The sequence below is a fragment of the Carcharodon carcharias genome, chromosome 2 (assembly GCF_017639515.1).
Source record: "Carcharodon carcharias isolate sCarCar2 chromosome 2, sCarCar2.pri, whole genome shotgun sequence".
In the NCBI taxonomy this organism is placed as follows: Eukaryota; Metazoa; Chordata; class Chondrichthyes; order Lamniformes; family Lamnidae; genus Carcharodon; species Carcharodon carcharias.
In genome coordinates this window covers 235,917,870-235,923,176 of record NC_054468.1, presented here as the reverse complement: position 1 = coordinate 235,923,176, position 5,307 = coordinate 235,917,870, and positions in this window count along the sequence as shown.

The window sequence follows — 5,307 nt, the reverse complement described above, 5'->3', positions numbered from 1 at the left end:
TTGCCTCACATCCTTTAAAAAGTACCTGGATGAGCACTTGGCACCTCATAACATTCAAGGCTATGGGCCAAGTGCTGGTAAATGGGATTAGGTAGGTAGGTCAAGTGTTTCTCACATTACGGTGCAGACTCGATGGGCCAAAGGGCCTCTTCTGCACTGTGTATTTCTGTGATTCGGTGATTCTGTGAATACTATGTTGGTCACCATCAGTGATGCATTCTCCATGACAACGTCACTTACTAACTAATCAGCACTCTCTTCACACACGGTAGACATTGTTGTTTTCCCCTTATTGTGAGCATTCTTGAGAGTGTCCTGATGAGTGCAAGATGAAAAGCTTTGTTATGTCTCTTTTTTGAGCAATACTCAAGTTCTGTACTACCAAACAACCATTTGAAAACAAATTAAATGGACCAAAAGCAGGTTTTACCTTATGTGGCACAGGGCCATAGAAAAGAAAGGTATAAGAGAAGATACACACACAGGCATCATCGCTGCAGTGGATTGGTCTGTTGATCCAAAGTCACACACAGAAAAGTTGTTGGTGGATTGACCATAGAAGCAAACTCCAAGTTGTAGGGTTGTTATATTGTGAGTATGGAATATTGTTTAGCAGCATTAAGAAATGTGTGCCACATTTAGTGAACAATATCCAAGTTGTTGTGTGCCATGGATACCAAGTAGAGGAAAGAACTTTTAGATTGGGTAGAGCAGGTTACAATTACACACACATCTTGCTGCTTTTCTACATCCATTCATACCATATCTCAAAATCTCTGAAGTTGAGAAGGTAAGGGAGCAGGAAGATGAATATTGTGTGGATGAGACAATGAATTACAATTACTGCCATAAAGTGCATGGTCTACCAGAACTTAACCAGGTGAACCAGTCTGGATTAGAGATTAGAAGTGAGAAGGCCAAGTACTGGAAAAGACACAAAGTCCAAGATCTTACCCGGTTGAAACAGACAATGGGATAATGAGAAGAAACAGAAGCATATTCATATCATCAAGTAGAAGACAATCAATGGAATGGACTAACTACTATTATGATCAGGAAGGCAACTTGAACAGAGAGCTAATGGTCTCTGATGATTCACATACTACTTGAGAGAGTTTGAGAGAGAACATGGAGAACTTGAATCCTCTACATCCTCCGAGAGAGCTGAGAATAAAGTTGGGGAGATTGGTGAAACCACCACAATACTTATCCCTGTGAACCACACATGATGGCAGAGACCTGGGGGAGAGGTAGGATAACATAATTAGTGTTTATTGAGTCAGAGACATGGAGGAAGATAAAGGGTTAATCTGAAGTATGTAAATATATTGGCCAGAATTTTCCGGCTGAAGTGAGGGTGGTGGAGCCCCCACATCAGCACATAAACTGTCGCCTGAGCGTCCCGACAGCAGCATGTGGCATCGCGATATTTCGGTGAGCGGGCACACGCTCAGTTCGCCCGCCATTAATTGAAGGGTTCATTAAGGCCCTTAACTTGTCAATTGTCCAGGATTTTGAGGAGCCCATGTGAACTTTGGCTCAGCGCACAGGCCCAACAGGCAGGCGGGTAGGTGATTTTTTAATAAAACTCATGCACCGTCGGGATATGTGGGCTCAGAGGGGTTGTTCATGTTTTACATGAAGTTTTAATTGCAGAAAGTGTTTTAAACTTGCCTGTGTGATTGTTAGCAGTTCACATCGGTTTCCAAGAGCTTTCTCTGTACTTTGAGCCCAGTCTGCAGACAGTTATCTTTATCGGGCCTGCAGTTTTCTAGAGGCCTCCATTTAGCCTGGGGGTACGGGTTCTGACATCTCCACTGGAGGCAGCTCCTCTGAGGAGGAAGGGGGGGGATAGGATAAGGAGGAGGCCAGGAGTGGACAATCAACCTCCAGGGGAGCCACCTTTGGGAGGCCAGGTGCAGGCACAAGGGGCACAGGGTCAAGAGGTCCAAGGTGGAAGGGGCCGCAGAAGATGCCACTATCCTGCTGCCAGGGTTTACAGGCGGAGAAGCAGCTACCTCAATATGACTGAGGTGCAGAGCCAAAGGAGGCTCCGACTCTCAAGTGAAACAGTCAACTATATCTGTCAGATGATTGGCCCTGATATCCCCCCTAACTGTGTGGGTGGACACCCCATGCCAGCCTGCTCTAAAGGTCACAGTTGCCCTCCACTTCTATGCTTCTGGCTCCTTCCAGGGCTTGGTGGGTGATCTTTGCGGTGTCTCCCAATCAGCTGTCCACACTTGTGTCAAGCAGGTTACAGACGCTCTGTTCAGATGGGCATTGACCCTCATCCACTTCCACTGGGACCAGGTAAGTCAGACACAGCGAGCCAGAGGCTTCACGGCCATTGCTGGCTTCCCCCGTGTCCAGGGTGCTATAGACTGTACACATGTGGCCATCAAGGGGCCAGCAGGTGAGCCCGGTGCCTTCGTCAACAGGAAGGGCTTCCACTCCATGAACGTGCAGATAGTGTGTGACCACAGGATGCTGATTCTACAAGTCTGTGCAAGGTACCCAGGCAGCTCCCACGACACCTACTTCCTCAGACACTCCCAGGTGCCGGGGCTCTTCAGTGCTCCAGCCCGGCTGGATGGATGGCTGCTGGGTGACAAGGGCTATCCCCTCAGAAGGTGGCTCATGACATCTCTCCACCATCCAAGAACAGAAGCTGAGCAGCGCTACAATAGGAGCCACGGCACCACAAGGGCTGTGGTGGAGAGAGCCATTGGTCTTCTCAAGATGCGCTTCTGTTGCCTGGACTGCTCAGGGAGTGCACTCCAGTAGCCCCCAGATCGCGTCTCTGTGATAGTGGTAGCATGCTGCGCTCTGCACAATCTTGCGCTGGAAAGGGGGGATGCAGTTTACGATGAAGACCTTGACGCCCTGGATGAGGCTGCACATGATGAATCCAGCAGTGACTCAGAGGATGAGGAAGCACAGGGCGATGATGAGGGGCAGCACACCGACGCGCTACTACACCAAGGAGACAGGGACACCCGGGATAATTTAATCCAAAAAGCCTTCAGCTCGCTCCGCACACATCGATCAGCAGGACCAGCATTGCCTGGAACTTCCACACATGGCACTTAGGTGCTACATCTTCCAACTTATCAGCTACAACTAAGGGCTCAGTACAGAAACATCAATGTCCACTCAAACACTCAGGAGATGTCTGTGAAAAAGACAAATGCAGCACAAAGGAAACACCCTCGACCATGGTTAGAAAACTGGACTTTATTCAGTCCAAAATAAAACACAAATGTCTCTCTTACAAACATAATGATATATTCCCTAACCTAGGGCCGAACAAAATCACCAGTGACATACCCGTGGAGTGCCTAACGTGCCTTACGCTTATGTTTGCGGGTGCTACATCTTGGTGCCACCCCATCGCTCAGAGTGGCTTGTGAGACAGCCTGCTGACTCTGCTGTCCTGTCGGCCTCGATGACCTTGGTGGGCGTCCTCTGGCCCATGGATCCTGTGATGGCTCTGCCTGGGAGGGAGTGGCCAGTTCCAGAACTGTCATCTCCCCAGTTGTCGCAGCCTCACTGGATGCTACGGTCACTGGGAGAGGGGTGGAGGAGCTGTTTCCCTCAGCCAGAGCGCCCTGAGAGGAGCTCGCAGCGACGACAGGCAGCTGCTGCGCCGACGTGAGGTCACATTGGACCTCCCTGCTCACCACAGATGCATGGGCACCGAGCGCCGACACTTGGTGCCCAGAACATCTCCCACATTGGGAATGACCACCCCCGGCCATTACCACTGGGAAGGCTTGCAGCTCAGAGCGTAACCCAATCAGAAGATTATCCCTCCGATCGAAGCCCCTCTCCATGAGAGCAGCCAATCTCTCAGTGGAGGAAGCCTGAAGCTCTGCCCTGAGGTTTATGCCTTCACTGACACTCTGCCTGGACTCCTCCATCGCAGAGACCAACTGAAGCATACCCTCATGCAACCCTACCAGATGCTCCCACGAATCCTGCCGCTTGTCCTGCAGCTGCTGCATTGGTGACATCTCCAGAGGCCCATCATCACTGCCGGACTCAGCATGTGCCTGGTCCTCTGCAGCCCTCTGGCTGCTGGCGCCATCGGCACTCTCTGTCCCTACCATCTCCTCCAGCGATTGTGAAGTGACCTCTCCACTGTGCCCTGGGACACTAGCCGACGGTAAAGTCCCCACCGAGGTCTTTGTGTCTGCGCTGACGCCTGGCTGGCTGAAATGATCTGCTGCAAGTTACATTTGTTGGCCCTCAGGGGTGGAGGGGGGCTGCGGGGTTGAGGTGTGGGTCACTCTGGTGGTGATGTTGAAATTAACAACAAGGACAGTGCGTCAGTTAGCGTTCAGCCAGTTAAACCTTTCATCCCTTTCACCCCCAGCCTCATAAGTCGCTCACCCTTCAAGACCCTAAGGAGACGAACATTGGTGAGCTGGAAAAGAGTCAAGAGGAGGCCCAAACATTAGACGCACATACAGACAGGCTGGTCAGATGGCCTAAGGAATATCACATGGAATGTTATGTGGCATTGGAGTGAGGAGAGTGCAGAGGTACCTGACCTGGATGCATGCTGACCTGAAGAGTTGGAGTGATGAGGAAACTTGTGACATTTGCCGTGAAGCACAGGAGATTGAGAGTTCACATTATTGATCTTCATATGAGGGGCATAGACCGGGTGGGCAGAAGGCAACATTTCCCCTTGGCGCAGGGATGAATAACATGGTGACATTTATTTATGTTGAGTGCCATGAGGTTGACAGGTGAGGTGTTGAGGACCTTTTGGACAGAGTAATGTGGGACGCACTGGCTGAAAGGGTGGTGGAGGTTCCAACCCCGCTAAGATGCAACAAGTCTTTGGCTGTGCAGCAGTGATGCCATGGCATGATAGGCCATCGGGATAGTGGTCAGAAATGGGATAAGGTGACTTTGGAAGGTGGTGGAGACGTGATTCCTCAAGGGGACGAGGGACCTTTGTGTATGAGCCACATGTCAGAGTGTCTCAGTCTGTGAATGAGCAGTGTTGCTGCATTAATGATTGCAGCAACCATCAGTGGTTTGGATGGTGGGGAGACAGAGTGGATGAGACTGTGGACCTCAAATACCTGGCCGCTGGACCCCAGCCTCGCCGACGTCTGCCTCCCTGGCCGCCTGCCTCCTCCCCAGCTCCATGGCCTGCCCCTGGAAGGTGGTGAGGCGCTGCAGCATGGCGTGCCCACCATCAGTCCTCTGGCGCTCCCTTTGATTGTGTTCGGTTTTTGCCTGCAGAACAGGGAAGAGGAATTATTGGGGCTGATCGCTCATGTACTCTGT